Source organism: Salmo salar, chromosome ssa28 (genome assembly GCF_905237065.1).
Source record: "Salmo salar chromosome ssa28, Ssal_v3.1, whole genome shotgun sequence".
NCBI lineage: Eukaryota > Metazoa > Chordata > Actinopteri > Salmoniformes > Salmonidae > Salmo > Salmo salar.
This window is the reverse complement of record NC_059469.1, coordinates 2,138,770-2,160,574: the sequence shown is the minus strand read 5'-3', so window position 1 is coordinate 2,160,574 and position 21,805 is coordinate 2,138,770. Positions and strand designations below refer to the sequence as shown.

The following is a 21,805-nucleotide window of genomic DNA, read 5'->3' as shown; positions in this document are numbered from 1 at the left end:
CAGTTGACCGATGTGGAGACTTGGTGGGTTCCTCCCTTATTCAACCATTCTGACCTCTCCTCCCTCGGTTCTATTCTTCCTCCCCTAATCTCTCGTTCAATGCCTTTCTAATCCCAAACAGAGGGATGGAGGGATTGCGAGCATCAGATTGTTGTTAGTAAAACTGTGGTATAATAGTGGTAACACGTAATTTCCACATAATAGTGTGAGTTGAAAAGCTGTGATTTTAATGGACCACAGGAATACAATTCACTGCATTGCTTCATGAAAATCTCCAAGCTTGCTGTGTTCTATTTCATAGCACATTGATTGATTTTAAAGCTGGAAAGTGTTAGTTTTTGATAAGAAAAAGAAACCTACTACATCTTCACTGTATTCTGTTTTCCTCCAAGAGTGGCTGAATATTTTTCAGATAAAAAAAAAAATCTAATATTTCACTTAAATTAATTAGTTGGTGTATGGATATTCTCTTATTGTAAATGTACACAAAAATCATGACATTTATTTTATGGTCATGTTAGCATGACTATTTACCAGAGGTGTGGACTCGAGTCACATGACTTGGACTCGAATCAGACTCGAGTCACAAATATGATGATTTGCAACTCGACTTTGACACCAATGACTCGTGACTTGACCTTGAGCCTTTTGACTCGACCTGACTTGATACACTCCCCAAGCCCAAATATTAAAAATGATGCTATTAAAAAAAGTGTGCAGCGCATCAACTCTTCATTTAACGGATTACATTTTGAATCGGACAGCAGCCAATCAAATTGAGCCAGCTGAGAAAAAGTTGTGTGCGGCAGTGCAGAGGAACGTCGGCGAGAGAATTCAGATGGAGCCCTTGGAAAGATGATACCCAAAATTATTATTTTCGGATATAAAGATGATGCTGTATCAACAAAAAACGGATTGTAACTTGCAAAACATGCGGGAAGAAAATTACAGATGGAGGCGCAACAATTTCCAACTTTGATCTACATTTGAACCTGCACAATTAATGGTAAGTCGTGGCTAATATAGCCGACAGCTATAAAATGTATAACTTTGCTAGTGTAGCATGTAGGCTAACGTAACGTTAAATCAATGAGCCTCCACACAGTCAGTCAGTGCAGGAACGTGATCATTGCACCCAAGATTGAGCTACAACTGGCTAGGCAGTTGGTAGCCTAAATCCTGCCTGATGTTACTGCTGTTCCTGAAACCATTGACATACGTTAGCCTACTGTAACCACACAGAGCGTGTGTGTGTGTGTGTTAAGGTTGTGCGATTGTGTACAAGCATACATCGCCCAATTGCGCCCCATAGCGATCCTCGATAGTCGATCACTATTAGGGGGGGGGGTCTTTCTCATGGCTACCTGTCACGGTTGTTGGGATAGACGGACCAAGGCGCAGCGTGATTGGAGTTCCACATCTTTTATTACTGCGAAACTTAAACAACGACCGTGAAGTACCATAGTGCTACATGCAATCACTCAAAACAATATCCCACAAAACACAGGTGGGAAAAAGGCTACCTAAATATGATCCCCAATTAGAGGGAACGATTACCAGCTGCCTCTAATTGGGAACCATACAACTCACCAACATAGAAATACAATGACTAGAACACCCCCCTAGTCACGCTCTGACCTAAACACCATAGAGAACCAAGGGCTCTCTATGGTCAGGGCGTGACACTACCCATGTATTTCCATGGAAATATAACGTTTATTTGGAAAGTAATAAATATATCTATATTTTTAAAAGCATTCATGGTTTGCGTAAATGTAATATACTAACTATTACTCTTGTTAAAAATATGAAATGTTATTACATTTGGTGAAGAGCACATTATGACTTGTTTTGAACTCAAAACTCAAAGTTTAGGACGTGAGACTTGACCTGATACTTGACGGTCTTGACTTCAGACTTGACTCGGACTTGCCTGTCTTGACTTGGGACTTGAGTGCTAAGACTTGAGACTTACTTGTGACTTGTAAAACAATGACTTGGTCCCACCTCTGCTATTTACTATGAACACAAGCGTTTAACTACGGCATCATGGGCGAAAACAAGGCGGTCTCCTACAGTGGTGTCATGACCCTAATAGATCATGCTAGTAGCTTAACCATATGCCCCCGTGGACATAATGGCACAATGACCTCATGTTGGATATTTTATATTCTTCAGGGAGTTCATGGCTGTATCAAGGCACTCCAGTACACCATAATCTGATGCAGTGGTGGGGTAATATTATGGTGAACTGGTATATTTTGTATTAACACGTGCTAAGCTGGCCTATAACCTCACCTCACATAGCATGTGTTTGTTCGGAACTGGTTACACGACACACACACACACACACACACACACACACACACACACACACACACACACACACACACACACACACACACACACACACACACACACACACACACACACACACACACACACACACACACACACACACACACACACACACAGGATCCAGCACAGCACATAAGCACTGCATTGTCATAGAGCCTTCCGCGACCCTACACCACAAATGTGAGGACAAGCTGTGGTAAAATAAAAAAATAAAAAAAACTTGGACAGTAATGACACAGAATCACCAGAAGGCCTATCACATGAAAACGAATAGTGGCCTTCAGCCACACATAAACAAACCTCCCTCTCTCTCATCAGATCCATTGACAGAGCTATCTCTCGTGCTGCTGCCTGTGGCTGTTGGAACAATTTGTCCTCAGAAAATAAAACAGAAGAGGATAAAGGGACTCATTGAGTTACAGTCAAAGGGAGAAAAATAATGCAGCCAGGTTTTGAAGTATAAGAATGATGAAATCAGTTAAATCTCCAAATACACTCCATCAGATAAGTTTGGCTCTAGAAATTGTATTTTGTCTATTTATGATGTGCCATTTTTCCTCTATGCAGGGTGTCAATTTGTTTTCTATCACTAGCTCATCTCTAGTTTCATCAGTGCTGTAACCTTGCCTGCACCCTCCCCAAGCACCCATGCGTATGCAGAGTTCTCCCTATAGCCAAGGTCAACCCCATAAAGCAACAGGCTATCAAACAGCTCAGCCCCACTAAAGCTTGTTTTAATATCTGCTCTAGAGAGAGAAAGAGAGAGCGAAAGAGAAAGGATGGGAGGGAGAGAAGGGAGGGAGGAAGGGGGAGAAGAGAGAGAGAGAGAGCGAGCAAGAGAGAAAGAAAAAGAGAGATAAGGGGTTGGGGGAGAGAGAGAAAGAGAGAGAGAGTACAGCATACAGTAATTCTACACTTTCCTCTGAAACTACAGCAAAAGAGAGAGAAGAAGGAGACAAGGAGAAGGGGAGCAAGAAAGAGAGAGGAAGATAGAGGTAAAAAGGGAGCTGGAATTAGGTTACTGTTGGTTGACGTGAGGAGAGAAAATGATCTTAGTTATCAGGGCTTACAGACCAATAACAGGAAAAGGGAGTGAAAATGCTGAATAACAGATTTAAGGGTTTCAGCTGGCTTATGCACACACCCCGTGACTTTTTCTACATGTTGTGTTACAAAGTGGGATTAAAAGGGATTTAATTGTATTTCTTTGTCAACTACACAAAATACTCTGTAATGTCAAAGTGGAAGAACATTTTTAACATTTGTAAAAAAAATCAAACAATTAAACACTGATATATCTTGATTAGATAAGTATTCAACCCCTCAATACATGCTAGAATCACCTTTGGCAGCGATTACAGCTGTGAGTCTTTCTGGGTAAGTCTCTAACAGCTTTATACACCTGGATTGTGCAACATTTGGCCATTATTATTTTCAAAAATCTTCAAGCTCTGTCAAGTTGGTTGTGTATCATTGCTAGACAACCATTTTCAGGTCTTGCCATAGATCTTTAACAGTATTGACTTAAATCTGCTTAACTTGGCCCCTCAGGAACATTCACTGTCTTCTTGGTAAGCAACTCCAGTGTAGATTTGGCCTTGTGTGAATTAATCGCACAGTGTCAATACATTTTGAAAAATTCCAAAAACATGTATTCGCTATGTCATTATAGGGTAGTTGGGTGAGACATTTTTCTTTAAAATCCATTTTGAATTCAGGCTGTAACACAACAAAATCTGGAATAAGTCAAGGTGTGTGAATACTTTCTGAAGGCACTGTAGTCTCTTCCCACAGCCACTGTATCTCTAAGCGTCATGAATCTGGCAAGCAAGACTAGCATATCAATTAGGTATACAGTGCATTCGGAAAGTATTCAGACCCCTTCACTTCTTTCACATTTTGTTACGTTACAGCCTTATTCTTTTGTTTTTTTCCCTCATCGATCTACACACAATATCCCATAATGACAAAGCAAAAACAGTTTTTTTAGACATTTTTGCACATTTATTAAAAATAAGAAACAGAAATACCTTATTTACATAAGTATTCAGACCCTTTTCAATGAGACTCGAAATTGAGCTCAGGTGAATCCTGTTTCCACTGATCATCCTTGAGATGTTTCTACAACTTGATTGGAGTCCACCTGTGGTAAATTCAATTTATTGGACATGAATTGGAAAGGCACACACCTGTCTATGTAAAGTCCCACAGTTGACAGTGCATGTCAGAGAAAAAACCAAGCCATGAGGTCGAAGAAATTGTTTGTAGAGCCCCAAGACAGGATTGTGTCGATGCACAGATCTGGGGAAGGGTCCCAAAAACAGATAGTCCTCCCCCAAAAAATCTAAAGGAAGTTTGTTCTTTAGTGTCTGTCCTAAATATGAGAGATAAGACATATCAGGATATTTTTTTAACCCCTTATTTTTGGCACTAAACAGTCTCCATATATACTTCCATTCATTTTTTCAACTGGTCCTTTTTTCACTGGTCCTTGTTCATTAGAGTCTCACCTTTCCACAGAGGGGTCATATTAGTGTGTAGCCAGAACTGTTTGGACGCTACAGACAGAAGTTGGCAGATTGGCGTTACCGACTTCAGACCAGTCCCAAGTCGCTTGTGGGTGTCATAATAGTTTGTATGTCTTAGTCTTGTGTGCGACTGCTCGGCCATGGAAACCCATTTTATGAAGCTCCCGACAAACAGTTATTGTGCTGATGTTGCTTTCAGAGGCAGTTTGGAACTTGGTAGTGAGTGTTGCAACCGAGGACAGACAATTTTTACGCGCTACATGCTTCAGCACTCGGCGGAAAGTTGGCATCCTATGACGGTGCCACGTTGAAAGTCACTGAGTTCTTCAGTAAGGCCATACTACTGCCAATGTTTGTCTATGGAGATTGCATGGCTGTGTGCTCCATTTTATACACCTGTCAGCACCGGGTGTGGCTGAAATAGCCAAATCCACTATTTGAAGAGGTGTCCACATACTGTACTTTTGTATATATAGTGTAGCTAGGTGGGACAACCACATCACAGTCATAGTATGTACATTTTACCTCAATAAGGTAGCTATCAGAAAGGTCAGAGCTAGTAAGGGGGGGGGGGAATTCAAGTGAGTGTTCTCTTTTTGAGGGGTGGCTACAATTTTCACACTGCTACAGTAGCTACAATGTGGCTACAAACGACTTGCGCTCGGTAGAATTGAATGCGTTATCACGTGATGCTGCAGTAACCTACTGGAGAAGTGCTACTTACTAAGGTAGGTGCCTTTGAAGGCAGGTTGGAAGCAGGCAGCTGCCTTTGGATTGGTTGAATAACAGTAGGCTACACATTGCCCCGCACTGCTGCTCAGGCCACTGCGCTACGGCAGTTCACAATGCTCTAGCAAGCTGTGAGAATACTTGTTACTGGATGGTATGAGGTCGGTTTGCAGAGCCTTTCCCAAACCATATCCTCCTAGGAACGGTACTGTATTGTATAGCCTACAAAAACCGCTTCCAGCTGCCCCCTGGAGGCGATTCTAAATATTCAATATTCATTTCAATCCTCCTGTTGCGGGATTATTTTCCTCCTGCGACGAAATGGGTCATATTAAGATCCAACATCTGTATCTAAGCAATGTGAGCCAAGCAATTTCTCCAGTCACTCTCTCACATGGTCTGATCTTGTGCACCTTGTTTCCCTCTCCACGGAAACAACCCTCCAACTTTTAATTGGGGCTTGAGAATCTAGCCTCGGTCCCAGAGCTGTACTCCTTTAATTGGCCCACTATAAAATGGCAACTTTAAAACGCATTAAAAAAAAGATAACTAGCGAACGGTATGATGTTGGCGTGTGGAGCTGCCTCCATATCAATGAAACATCCCTTTTTTTTTTTTGTTCCCACCAATATGATTGATGTCTCTCTGTTTTTTTATTTGGGGGGGAGGGGGGGACAGGGAAGAGAGAGAAGTTTAGATGAAGGATGTCTGAGTTGTGAAGTTGATGTGAGAGATCTACGGCTGTCGCTTTGTTTGCACCGTGGAGAACTGCTATTGCTCGGTCTGCTGCAGTGTGATCCGTGGAAGTCTCCCAAGACTCCTCCTTTCCAAGTGTGAAGCTAGTGTTAATCAATGCATTGAGCCCACCATTGCTAAAGGCGGTATAGACCATACTGATATTAGTGAGTAATAATGCACGCGTTTCAGTGTTATCACCACCTTAAGGCAGAGAGAGAAAACCTCTTTGTGTTTGTGTGTGTCAGATTTCCATACTCCCACTGGGGCCCCTAACAATTATTAGTAATTAATATAGTTGACCTAGGACCAGTTGTTAAAAAGTAAATTGTGTGTGTGTGTGTTGTGAGGGCATATGGGATGTGCTGCAGAAGCTCTGCCCTCGGTACAGTATGCAGGGCAGGGTAGGGGCCACTTGGAACCATGTTCAATCGCTCTCTCTCTCGGGTCTTTGTTCAGACATATCTATCTCATATTTCATATTTTCTGTCATCAATCAGTCTCCCTCTATCACTCCCTCTCCCCCTCCTCTCTCCTCTCCTCTCCTCTCCTCTTCTCTGTTCTCGCGCTGATCTGTTTTCCTCTTTTATTTGATCCTTTTGAAAAACTATGATGAATAGACAAATTAAACGAAACCCTTAGGAAGCTCAAACTTCTCCGAGACCTGTCTCTTTCACCACTCCGTAATACTAGGCGAATTGTTTCACATTTTGAGACAACATTGCAGCAAAGCCCCCGAGGCATAACGGCGCCCCCAAATCCCATAGAGTAATAAGGGACCTTTTATCCCTAACAACAGAGGGGCTTGTGGGGGCTAGTGAGAGGACGCGAGGGTGTTCTAGGGGTAGATAGAGAATATGATCCAGTTAAAACTAGCTTTTGTGTACAGATCCAGGATCAGCTTACACATCCCGAATTCTAACCTTAAACATTAAAGTAACCGTCCATTGTTTCCAGATTTCCTTCTGAAAGTTCTGTGTGTGTTTTTTTTCTATTGATTTAAAACATTTTGTGATATTCAATTGCGGTCCAATTACGTCTCATCATTGCAACTCCCCAACGGGTTCGGGAGAGGCGAAGTTTGAGTCATGCGTCGTCCGGAACATGATCGAACCCCAGGCTGTAGTGACGCCGCAACACTGCGACGTGGTGCGTTAGACCGCTGCGCCACTCGGGAGACCCAGTTCTGTGTCTGTTTTGACCAGATTTTAAAAAATCAGATACACAGAAATCACAGGTCGCGCACTCTAGCAAAGTGCGCTCTCCACTTTCATCTGGTATTTATTTAGCAAACATGACACACGTCAAAACTCTATACAGAAATGTTGCAGCAGCCTATTCTTAAACATGAGCGATCTGACATGCTGTATGGGATGAAAAAGAGAAGATTTTTCACTCTGATCAACTGTTGGGCAGGCTACTGATAACCGCAGCTGCATATAGCCTATGCGCCTTGTCCCCTTTGGCCAGGGTAAACAAAGTGGTAACGTTACATATTTATAGCCCATTTATTTGTGTTAGGAGAAGAATTTGGATGTGATCAAAGTTTAACGAAACTTGGGCGTGCTAGGCTACATAGACCTTTTCGATCCAAAATTATGAATTGGAATGAATCACAATAGTGATGATATAATTAGATAGACTGTGTGGGTAACTTTTTAATTACAGTTGCACAGGCCTACACGATGCAAACCCGCATAAATAAAGCTCAGCCCCGTGGGTTCTATGTTGGTGTCTCTGTATCTGTGTAAAGGAAACCCCCCCTGATAGTCTAGTTTAAAATATAATTCATATGAACAAGTACGGGTTGCTGCAGTTTGACAATGTTTTCATCCTTCGTAGGAGAGGGACATTGCCCACTCAATTGAAACTTGTGCCCCCCCCAGCTTTAGTTTTATGTCCCTATGTAACAACTTTTTCTATTTAAATAGACTTGCTGCGATTGTCCGAAACGTCTTATCCATCCTCCAAACCACATTCTCTCTCCGCGCTCTGAGTAGACTGTTGTTGTGGCGTTGCGACCATGAAAATTATAATATTGCCACCGTGTAACCATGTCAATTTGACTGGTAAACTCGTGGGTACACTAGCAATGGCTGGCAGTCCTGACTTGAATGGGCACGTCCATTGTATGGATTCTATGTCTATGGTTGTATCGGTCTTTCGCTAAATTTTGAAATACAATCACAGGAAAAACGTAGTTTGGAAAGCAAATGCCTACTGTTTAAAAAGAGAAGACTTATTTGTCTGTAGAAATTAGAAAAATTAAAATGCCCCCTTAGTCACTTTATCCTGGTCCCAGGCCTGTCCCCAGGGCAGGAGTTTTTCCAGGAATTTTGTAAAACCAAGTGACCTGATTAGAAAAACTATGGTCCCATCACAGCCCATATAAAACCTTTTACAACTGATTCATCTCTGTCATACCCTATCAGGTTACTAGATCAGGAAAAACTCTTGGCCCCAGATGACATCATCCTCTATGAGGAAATATCAAGCATTTTTTACATGTTCTGTTAGAGATACAATTTAGAGTTTCAAGTTCCAAGTTTTATTAGTCGTACGTTCACATGGTATGCTTACTTTCAGGTTATTTCTCGACAATGCCACAACAATAAGAAATAAGAAAAGATAAGAATACAAACATAAAGTAAATGGCTCAGTAGAATAGAATAAACATTTTAGCATAAGTATAATAGAGGAAGGCACAATTTATAGTCTAATATTTACATGTCTTTTGGGGAAGGGGGGAGTGTTTAAATTGTGCAGTATTTAGCAATTATAATAAGAGTCTGGTAGTTGTGATGTGTGTGTAGCATGAATGTACAGTACCAGTCAAAAGTTTGGACACACCTACTCATTCCAGGGTTTTTCTTTATTTTTACTCTTTTCTACATTGTAGAATAATAGTGAAGACATCAAAACTATAAAATAAAAAATCATGTAGTAACCAAAAAAGTGTTGGCCAAAAATATGAGCATAGGATGAGTCAACAACATTATTTTGGAATGAGTTAAGAAAACTTACTCTTAAAAGTGAGATTTCATTGGACAGTTTGTTTAAGGGAGAAGGGGGGGTGTTAAAACTGACATTAGATCAGTATCTATGACCAACGTTCTCTTACTTGAAAAGACAGACATGGGCAGCTGTCTGAGGGAGATACAGAGAGGGGCACTGGGACTGATATGAAATACTGAGACTGGCAGTTGTGGGGCTTGTGTGTGTGTGTGTGTGTGTGTGTGTGTGTGTGTGTGTGTGCAAGAGGAGGGCTTCAGATGGCAGGCAGGAGTGGGTGACGGATAGTAGAGTTGTAGGGTTCAACATACAGGGGTGTAGATACACAGGGGCAGTATGGGGGGGATTATAAACAAAGGGGTTTACATAGACAATGGTAGTAAGGGTAGCTGAGGTAAATGCATAGGACTAAATGGGGTCTGTATACAGGGTTGATGGGAGGGGAAAATAGTGTAAATGCACAGATGTAAACAAGATTATAGGCCTGCCCTATATCCCCCTTTCTATCCCAGCCTTCTCTCTCTCTCCTCCATCTCGCTCTCCTCCCTTTCCCCACTCCTCCCTCCCCATTTCAGCCTGTTTTTGGCTTAGACAAATTAAGACCCTGCCAAGAATGTGACTAGTGGTTAGAAAACAAATTCCACCGTTTTTTTTTCTTCCCTTCCTGCTTTCTTTTTTAAGGTAGATCAATCAACACTCGTAAGCCTGGGTACTTCCAAGAGGAAAATAAAAGGGATTTGGAATGATACAGGTCCGCGTCCCTCTTTCAGGTCGCTTGACTTGATTGAGCACAACATATTTTTCAACCACAATCCAACCAACCCCTTGACATAAAGTTAATGTTCCCCCAGCCCACCTTAACGGAAACACACTGTGTGAAAACACACTTTCTGTTCTGAATTTGTTAATGCTCTGTTTATATATATATATATATGGCAACTTCCCACCTCTCTAACTCTTCATTTCCGAATGGCACCTGGAAATGTCTAATTGTAGTGAACTACACACGGGGAATGACTACATATTTGTACTGCTGCCTAACTTGCCACTGAGAGAAAGAAAGAGAGAGAGACTGCAGTGTTCCTCTGAAGTTTCAACACAAACAATCCCACTGTCTGGCCAACAACTGTGAGTTTGTTTTAGGGAAGGGCATTTGAAATAATTTCACAGTTAAAATAAAATGAAAAATAAAAATGTTGGAGACCCAGATAGTCCCCCCAAAAATATATGTTTTACTTTGTTTAAACTTGGACACTTGCTTGCTGCGCAGCCTGCATGACCTCGGCAGAGATTGCAGCAGGCTGGGGGATGGGCAGGGGCCGGTGTGTGTGTGTGTGAGACACAGGAGGGTGAGAGAGAAAAAGTAGCCACTGAGTAGTTCAGCGGTTCACAAACTTACCATGTGAAAAAACAAAAATGTAATTAACAGCAAATGTTTGGGGCGATGGCTGTCAATTGCAATAACAGTATTTCTGATTGTCTTCTCAACTCACGATCACATGCTTTTAATGTGCGGCTATGAGATTCAATTGCAAATCAGCCTGACATAATGTCTCGTATCTCAGCATCACTAATGAGATGGGTGTGCTTGACGCATGTCGCATCGGAGATTCTCAAAGTCAGGGGGCGTGGTTAACAGTGTGCACCTCATCTCTGCTTTCACATTCAACCTGGATCGATATTTGGTTTCAATGCAGACAAGAGCACTGCTGAATCCATATGAGCTGACAAAGGTTACCATGAGTGTTAATGTGCTGAGGGAGATAGCAGGGTTTTCTCTTTGAGTCAGAAACCAAAACTCCTCCTAGTGACCCGTGAATGCATTGTCTGCAGCATTTGGTCACATGACAGCTCGAAAAGCCTCACTTGACAGTTGCACTAGAATCATTCCAATTCAAGCGCAACGGTCAAGTGCGGCCTTTTCCCACAGCCTTTTCCCACAAAGGGCACTCTCTGGTTGAATTTCATCTCTTAGATTTCAATAATTTTCATTTAGATTTTTAAGGTTAACCACGTTACAATGATTTTGAGATACAAAGACTACATACACTGCTCACAAAAAATAAGGGGAACACTTAAACAACACAATGTAACTCCAAGTCAATCACACTTCTGTGAAATAAAACTGTCCACTTAGGAAGCAACACTGATTGACAATACATTTCACATGCTGTTGTGCAAATGGAATGGACAACAGGTGGAAATTATAGGCAATTAGCAAGACACCCCCAATAAAGGAGTGGTTCTGCAGGTGGTGACCACAGACCACTTCTCAGTTCCTATGCTTCCTGGCTGATGTTTTGGTCACTTTTGAATGCTGGAGGTGCTTTCACTCTAGTGGTAGCATGAGACGGAGTCTACAACCCACACAAGTGGCTCAGGTAGTGCAGCTCATACAGGATGGCACATCAATGCGAGCTGTGGCAAGAAGGTTTGCTGTGTCTGTCAACGTAGTGTCCAGAGCATGGAGGCGCTACCAGGAGACAGGCCAGTACATCAGGAGACGTGGAGGAGGCCGTAGGAGGGCAACAACCCAGCAGCAGGACCGCTACCTCCGCCTTTGTGCAAGGAGGAGCAGGAGGAGCACTGCCAGAGCCCTGCAAAATGACCTCCAGCAGGCCACAAATGTGCATGTGTCTGCTCAAATGGTCAGAAACAGACTCCATGAGGGTGGTATGAGGGCCCGATGTCCACAGGTGGGAGTTGTGCTTACAGCCCAACACCGTGCAGGACGTTTGGCATTTGCCAGAGAACACCAAGATAGGCAAATTCGTCACTGGCGCCCTGTGCTCTTCACAGATGAAAGTAGGTTCACACTGAGCACATGTGACAGACGTGACAGAGTCTGGAGACGCCGTGGAGAACGTTCTGCTGCCTGCAACATCCTCCAGCATGACCGGTTTGGCGGTGGGTCAGTCATGGTGTGGGGTGGCATTTCTTTGGGGGGCCGCACAGCCCTCCATGTGCTCGCCAGAGGTAGCCTGACTGCCATTAGGTACCGAGATGAGATCCTCAGACCCCTTGTGAGACCATATGCTTGTCAGGAATCCCGCTTCCTGAGTCTGTTTTCTGCCTGAGCTGACTGTTTTTTGTTTTGGAGTCTGTTTCCTGAGGTTCCTGAACGCACCCTGTCTTGTTGCCAGGCGACGAAGCTAGGCGGGAGAACTCTTGATTACCCGCACCTGCATCTCATCAGCCATCTGCACACCTGGTCCTGATCATCACCTCTTCTCTTCATAAGCCCTGACCTGACATCCATTCCCTGCCGGATCGTTAGCAATAAACAGTATGTTGTGTCAGCGTATCAGCCTCATGTTACCAGAGGTAGTTTTGTTGTTCTGTACTTTTTGCCGGTTACTCACCCCCGTTTACGCTGTCTACAGTCATCCTCCCGGAACATTCAACTCCCTTGCCTGGCCGTCGGTGGTTTCAGTGACATCATTGGATCTGCCTATTCACTCTCATCAACTCACCTCCGCTGCCGCTCCGTCTCCTGGATTATTCTATTTTCACCTCGAGACTGTAAATAAATACTCACCTTCATTTTACTCATCTTGTCCTGGTCTGCTTCTGGGTTCAGCTTTAGAGAATCGTGACAATGCTGGTGCGGTTGGCCCTGGGTTCCTCCTAATGCAAGACAATGCTAGACCTCATGTGGCTGGAGTGTGTCAGCAGTTCCTGCAAGAGGAAAGCATTGATGCTATGGACTGGCCCGCCCGTTCCCCAGACCTGAATCCAATTGAGCACATCTGGGACATCATGTCTCGCTCCATCCACCAATGCCACGTTGCACCACAGACTGTCCAGGAGTTGGCGGATGCTTTAGTCCAGGTCTGGGAAGAGATCCCTCAGGAGACCATCCGCCATCAGGAGCATGCCCAGGTGTTGTAGGGAGGTCATACAGACACGTGGAGGCCACACACACTACTGAGCCTCATTTTGACTTGTTTTAAGGATATTACATTATGTTGGATCAGCCTGTAGTGTGGTTTTCCACTTTAATTTTGAGTGTGACTCCAAATCCAGACCTCCATGGGTTGATAAATTGGATTTCCATTGATTATTTTTGTGTGATTTTGTTGTCAGCACATTCAACTATGTAAAGAAAAAAGTATTTAATAAGATTATTTCATTCATTCAGATCTAGGATGTGTTATTTTAGTGTTCCCTTTATTTTTTTGAGCAGTGTATATACAGTTGAAGTGGGAAAATAGATGGCATCATGAGGCAAGAAAATGATGGGGATATATTGAAGCAACATCTCAAGACATCAGTCAGAAAGTTCAAGCTTGGTCGCAAATGGATCTTCCAAATGGACAATGACCCCAAGCATACTTCCAAAGTTGTGACAAAATGGCTTAAGGACAACAAAGTCAAGGTATTGGAGTGGCCATCACAAAGCCCTGACCTCAATCCCATAGAACATTTGTGGGCAGAACTGAAAAAGTGTGTGCGAGCAAGGAGGCCTACAAACCTGACTCAGTTACACCAGCTCTGGCAGGAGGAATGGGCCAAAATTCACCCAACTTATTGTGGGAAGCTTGTGGAAGTAACGTTTGACCCAAGTTAAACAATTTAAAGGCAATGCTACCAAACAATTTAAAGGCAATGCTACCAAATACTATCAAAAAGAAAGGAAGACCAAGGCACTCTTCATATAATTAATTAATATGCCTTTATTTGTATGGCATGTTCAATAGAAACAACGTTTTAAAAATCCGACGCGTTTCGGCTGCATGGCCTTCGTCAGGGAGTACAAAGAAGAAATACAATGTCCTCTTTTGAACATATTTTCCAATTAGCCCTAATTTGAAGAGAGAGTGGTTCCAAAATTGATTGGTGTGTCCAATCAATTTTGTAACCACTACCTCTTCAAATTAGGGCTAATTGGAAAAGCTGTTATATATCAACCCATCTGTCAGTGCCTGTCTTAACTACATCAAATCGATGTAAAGAAGCCTGCTAAGATAGCCAGCTATGTTAGCTAGCAAGCTAGCTAGGCTAGTTGACGCAATTTTTCTGCGCTCCCCATTCTTGTCTACAACAACTCCATTCAGATTAAACAATAGCCTACCTGTCGGTTGCTCATTTAGCTAACTTATTTCCTTAATTGTAATTCCAGTTTGCATTGATTAGTGATCTCCCACTGTGCCACTTTTATTGGGCAACAATAACAATAAACTACACGCATGAAACGTGTTTAGCCTATGAAGTATATATTTTTATGGGGCGCATGTCATAAAAACTATATTCAAAAGTGTTTTATTAAATTAAGAATTTAAATTGTCATGGTATATCTTTGTGTGTACCAAAGTCACATAGATAATTTTATTTAATTGAGACAAAGCCTTTTCATTGTCAAAATAGGCTCTGATTTATTTTTTCAACAAAATTCATACTCTCGCAACTATTCAAATACTAACGATCGTTCTGATATTTTAAATTGTAATAACCGTGCCAATCCCTAGTTTGTTTGGGGTTTGGATTAATCAATTTTCAAAAACGAATTACATCGCTAAAATATAAAGTCTAAATGGTATTAGATGAACAACAAACTAAAAACTTTAAAGCCATCACTGCTGAGCTGACCCAGTTGGAACAGGTTTTAGCTGTAAGATCATGGGAGATCTGGGAATAAAGGACAATATGCATTTCACATGTCTGTGTGTGTTCAACTGGCGTAGTAATGGCGTATGTCTCTCGTTCTATATATCATACACAGAAATGCATCTATACACCTACATACACGTATTCACCAAACACACACACACACACACACACACACACACACACACACACACACACACACACACACACACACACACACACACACACACACACACACACACACACACACACACACACACACACACACAATATCCCATATCCTTATAGATGGGAAAAGATGGAACAGCTGGAAGTCTGAGGGAGGTAAGCACATGTGAACATATGCTGTGCTGTGTGCGTTTGCCATGTGTGTGTCTGTGTTCATTTCATGGTCACAAAGTGGAGGCGAGGTGAGCATTGGCAGACGCTCAGATCAGCAGGTACACTTTTATGAATGGGGCAGCCACGCCACAAAGGGAATTCCCGCCGCCAGTGTGTGTGTGTTTTAGTGATATCATTAGCCAGGGCAGCCCTGGGTTGGTGTGTGTGACATTAGCCAGGTTGGGAATATGAGTTCCAGGGGCTGGGAGCGGTACTGTCTAGGCAGAAAGCCAAACCAGTGGCACACTCATAAACAGGCACGAGATGGTGAGTTACCTCTTCTACTTGTGCCAGCGATCCGGGCAGTCTCTCTCCCTCCTTCCCGCCTCCTTCAAAAGCGATAGCCAATTCGAGGTAAGGGTTGCCATGCGGACAGCCCAAGGCGGTGACTCAATATAACCCTGGCTGTGTTCTAGGATCTAGGGAAAGTCCCCTGGTCCACAACAAACACTATCTGATATACTAAGCATATGCGAGAAGAGGAAACTAATGAATTAGAGTGTGAAGTGTGCACGAAAATACATGTTTACAAACGCACTCTGACACTCAAGTAGGGTTTCCACAACTTCCCCAATTTGCTAGACGAAGTTCCGCCCCCATTTCATTTTCGACGGGAGCACGCGGAACAAGACGCAGGGGATTATGGGAACGTGAGAGGCGCGAACCCTGCAAACGTTCAGCTCTGCTCTAATTTATGCAAATTGCACACGGACACTGCTGCTGTTAACCAATTAGGTGAGGAGCAGATGTTTGCTTGAAAATCTTGTGTTCATGAAACATCGTTTCGCCTGTCATTAGTTCTGGGCAAGCAACAACAACAAAATTTAGGATAACAAATCTTCGCTGTGTATGGTTTTCCAAATCTACATGATTTTGCTTTACTAGAATACAGATACAAATTCATAAGGTCAGTGACATGGAGGAAGATTGTAGAGATTGTTGGTGTCGATGGTGGGTAAATAGAGATTTGCACAACAATGTTTGCTTATGCCACTAGCTAGCTATGAATATCAAGCAATCTAAACCTCAAAACTGTGATCAAAGCCACCATTTGTGATGGTGGTCAGATGGTCAGATGACTGTTTTGCTACCACAGACTGGAACATGTTCTTCCAATGGCATTGAGGAGAACACCACATCAGTCACTGGCTTTATCAATAAGTGCATCGAGGACGTCGTCCCCACAGTGACTGTACGTACATACCCCAACCAGAAGCCATGGATTACAGGCAACATTCGCACTGAGCTAAAGGGTTGAGCTGCCGCTTTCAAGGTGTGGGACTCTAACCCGGAAGCTTATAAGAAATCCTGCTATGCCCTGTGACGAACCATCAAACAGGCAAAGCGTCAATACAGGGCTAAGATTGAATCATACTACACCGGCTCCAATGCTCGTCTTATGTGGCAGGGCTTGCAAACTATTAAAGACTACAAAGGGAACCACAGCCGAGAGCTGCCCAGTGACACGAGCCTACCAGATGAGCTAAATCACTTCTATGCTCACTTCAAGGCAAGCAACACTGAGGCATGCATGAGAGTATCAGCTGTTCTGGACGACTGTGTGATCACGCTCTCCGTAGCCGACGTGAGTAAGACCTTTAAACAGGTCAACATTCACAAGGCTGTGGGGCCAGACGGATTACCAGGATTTGTGCTCCGGGCATGTGCTGACCAACTGGCAGGTGTCTTCACTGACATTTTTAACATTGTCCCTGATTGAGTCTGTAATACCAACATGTTTCGAGCAGACCACCATAGTCCCTGTGCCCAAGAACACGAAGGCAACCTGCCTAAATGACTACAGACCCGTAGCAACACATCTGCCATGCTGATCCTCAACACTGGAGCCCCTCAGGGGTGCGTGCTTAGTCCCCTCTTGTACTCCCTGTTTACCCATGACTGCATGGCCAGGCACGACTCCAACACCATCATTAAGTTTGCAGATGACACAACAGTGGTAGGCCTGATCACCGACAACGACGAGACAGCCTATAGGCAGGAAGTCAGAGACCTGGCCGGGTGGTGCATGAATAACAACCTATCCCTCAACGTAACCAAGACTAAGGAGATGATTGTGGACTACAGGAAAAGGAGGACCGAGCACGCCCCCATTCTCATCGACGGGGCTGTAGTGGAGCAGGTTGAGAGCTTCAAGTTCCTTGGTGTCCACATCACCAACAAACTAGAATGGTCCAAACACACCAAGACAGTCGTGAAGAGGGCACGACAAAGCCTATTCCCCCTCAGGAAACGAAAAATATTTGGCATGGGTCCTCAGATCCTCAAAAGGTTCTACAGCTGCAACATCGAGAGCATCCTGACTGGTTGCATCACTGCCTGGTACGGCAATTGCTCGGCCTCCGACCACAAGGCACTACAAAGGGTAGTGCATATGGCCCAGTACATCACTGTACATCACAGTACATCATAGTCACTTTAACTATACATTCATGTACATACTACCTCAATTGGCCCGACCAACCAGTGCCCCCGCACATTGGCTAACCGGGCTATCTGCATTGTGTCCCGCCACCCGCCACCCGCCAACCCCTCTTTTACGCTACTGCTACTCTCCGTTTATCATATATGCATAGTCACTTTAACCATATCTACATGTACATACTACCTCAACCAGCCTGACTAACCGGTGCCTGTATATAGCCTTGCTACTGTTATTTTTCACTGTCTTTTTACTGTTGTTTTTATTTCTTTACTTACCTATTGTCCACTGTTGGTTAGTAAGCATTTCACTGTAAGGTCTACACCTGTTGTATTCGGCGCACGTGACAAATAAACTTTGATTTTAATTAAATTGTAAAATTTGACCACCAAAGGATAGAAATCACCAGTAATACATTGCATTCAGAAAGTATTCAGACCCCTTGACTTTTTCCACATTTTGTTACGTTACAGCCTTATTATAAAATTGATAAAATAGTTTTTCTGCCTTATCAATCTAAACACAATACCCCAAAATGACAAAGCAAAAACAGTTTTTTTGTAAATGTTGCTCATTTATATATATATATAAAATGAAAAATTACATTTATATAAGTATTTGTACTTTGTTAAAGCACCTTTGGCAGTGATGACAGCATCGCGTCTTCTTGGGTATGACACCCATTTTTCAAGCTAGCATATAATGTCACAAAAACCCAGAAGACAGGTAAATGCAGCACTAACCTTTGATGATCTTCATCAGATGACACACCTAGGACATTATGTTATACAATACATGCATGTTTTGTTCAATCAAGTTCATATTTATATCAAAAAACAGCTTTTTACATTAGCATGTGACGTTCAGAACTAGCATACCCCCCGCAAACTTCCGGGGAATTTGCTAACAATTTACTAAATTACTCACGATAAACGTTCACAAAAAGCATAACAATTATTTTAAGAATTATAGATACAGAACTCCTCTATGCACTCGATATGTCCGATTTTAAATTAGCTTTTTGGTGAAAGCACATTTTGCAATATTCTAAGTACATAGCCCAGCCATCACGGGCTAGCTATTTAGACACCCGGCAAGTTTAGCCTTCACCAAAATCAGATTTACTATTATAAAAGTTTGATTACCTTTTGTTGTCTTCGTCAGAATGCACTCCCAGGACTGCTACTTCAATAACAAATGTTGGTTTGGTCCAAAATAATCCATCGTTATATCCGAATAGCGGCGTTTTGTTCGTGCGTCCCAGACACTATCCGAAATGGTAAATCGCGCGCATGGCGCAATTCGTGACAAAAAAAATCTAAATATTCCATTACCGTACTTCGAAGCATGTCAACCGCTGTTTAAAATCAATTTTTATGCAATTTATCTCGTAAAAAAGCGATAATATTCCCGACCGGGAATCTCCTTTTCGGCAAACAGAGGAAAAATCACAAAGACGGGGGCGGCCAGGGCACGCGCCTAAGCCCACAGTCCCTTGATCGGCCACTTGAGAAAGGCGATAATGTGTTTCAGCCTGGGGCTGGGATGACGACATTCAGGTTTTTCCCGGGCTCTGAGCGCCCATGGAAGACGTAGGAAGTGTCACGTTAGAGCAGAGATCCTTTGTAAAAGATAGAGATGGCAAAGAAGTTCAAGAAATGGTCAGACAGGCCACTTCCTGTAAAGGAATCTCTCAGGTTTTGACCTGCCATTTGAGTTCTGTTATACTCACAGACACCATTCAAACAGTTTTAGAAACTTTGGAGTGTTTTCTATCCAAAGCCAATAATTATATGCATATTCTAGTTACTGGGCAGGAGTAGTAACCAGATTAAATCGGGTACGTTTTTTATCCAGCCGTGAAAATACTGCCCCCTAGCCATAACAGGTTAAAATGCTGTGAAATAGTCATATGTTTGAAAAATTGAAGTTTTTGTATTTTTGAGGAATTTGTAATTCGCGCCACGCCTATCATTGGATATTGGAGCAGGTGTTCCGCTAGCGGAACGTCTAGATGTAAGAGGTTAAAGGCAATGGTATTGCTGTTGTGATTAGTTTTGTAGTTTTGGGTACCGGTAGTTAGGAGTACGGCAAACAACTTATTTCTTTGGTTCCTCAATATACATTTACCATATTACAATGTAGGCTATGTGTTACAGCACTACTTTTGCTGTCCCCCTCAGGAATTGCTCTTGAGAAAATTTCATGTAATTGTCCCCTCCAAAGTTGATATCAGATTTTCGCCCCTGTGTGGGACCTTATATAGACAGGTGTGTGTCTTTCCAAATCATGTCCAATCAATTGAATTTACCACCGGTGGACTCCAATCAAGTTGTAGAAACATCTCAAGGATAATCAATGGAAACAGGATGCACCTAAGCTCAATTTCGAGTCTCATAGCAAAGGGTCTGAATACTTATGTAAATAAGGTATATCAGTTTTTATCTCTAAAAACCTGTTTTTGCTTTGTCATTATGGGGTACTGTGTGTAGATTGATGAGGGACATTTAAAAAAAATCTATTTTAGAATAAGGCTGTAACGTAACAAAATGTGGAAAAAGTCTAGGGGTCTGAATACTTTCCGAATGCACTGTTCATGTACACACACTCTCACAGACATACAATTTCACATATATGCAGACATGCAACCGCCTACTCACCCAACCACAAAAAAAATGAATAACAGCCTTGTACCCCACCCACCCACACACACACTCACCACAGCTCCTGTCACCTTTCAATATAAAAAGAGGCCCTTCAATGAATCCCCCCCATCTCAGCCACCTCTATAATGAGCAATAACAAAAGGTATAGTAATAGTGCTAGTGGGAGGGAAAAATCCAGACACGCATACACACACATACACAGCTGTAAGCCCCCCGCCCCAGGGCCGGTCCCGACGCGGTCTATAGAGGCCTAAAGGGGACCGAGGTTGGTGTGTGTTTGTGTGTGTGTGTGTGTGTGCCTCGGCCCCTTCCCCTCTGAAGCGGATCCTGGTGACAGGAGAAGGTGGTGGGCTTGGCAGGCGCCGGCGGTTGGAAGGTAATTTTCTTGGCAAGACTTGTAGACCAGGCCCGGGGCAGACCGCTCTCTCTCTCTCAGGCGCCTGTGTGGTCCTGGATCAGATTAGCGCCCCGGCCCACTATAACACACACACGTAGACGCACGCACACGCACACACACACACACACACACACACACACACACACACACACACACACACACACACACACACACACACACACACACACACACACACACACAAGCGTATACACACAGATATACGCACACTCATGTACACACACACACACACACAGTTTGATACACACACTGCATATACAAATCTGCTCTCAAACACACATCGATACACACACTCAGAAACACAAAAGTAGACACGCACACACTGATAAACATTATCCACTCCCACACAAACTCACTCAGACAAATCCCCTGTTCACATACAGTCAAGCTCAGCCAGCCAGACAGACAGACAGATAAGACATAGCGGAGAAAAGAAAACAGATAACAGAGAAAAAAAGGAGAGGAAGCAGAAGGACCAGGGGGGTTGGATTGAAGAGCGAGTTTTTATGGCAAATTGCCCTGGGGTATAAAATGAAACAGTTACTTAATCGTATTTTTTCATGCACACACACACACACACACACACACACACACACACACACACACACACACACACACACACACACACACACACACACACACACACACACGCACACACGCACACACGCACACACGCACGCACGCACGCACACAGAGAGAGAGCCTGTATCGAATTTAGGCTAGAGGGATCTAACGGAAGAAAGTCAGTTTGTGTGTGTAGGTGCCAGCATGTGTGTGTGGTTCTGTGTCCATATGTGTTTCTGAGTCGACACATGTATACTGTCTGTTATTTTCTCTGCCCGTGTTCTCCTGTGTAGCAGTATTAGTGTGTCTTTTTCCTGTCTATGACGATGATGATGACGACGATGATGATGACGATGATGATGATGGTGTG

At 43.1% G+C, this 21,805-nt stretch overlaps 1 protein-coding gene across 2 annotated transcripts in view; it reads right to left on the bottom strand.

Annotated features, from left to right (window-relative positions):
- LOC106589304 (thyroid hormone receptor alpha) overlaps nucleotides 1-21,805 on the bottom strand; it is a 193,465-nt gene that overhangs the window by 54,385 nt on the left and 117,275 nt on the right. The gene's annotated exons all lie outside the window — the stretch shown is intronic.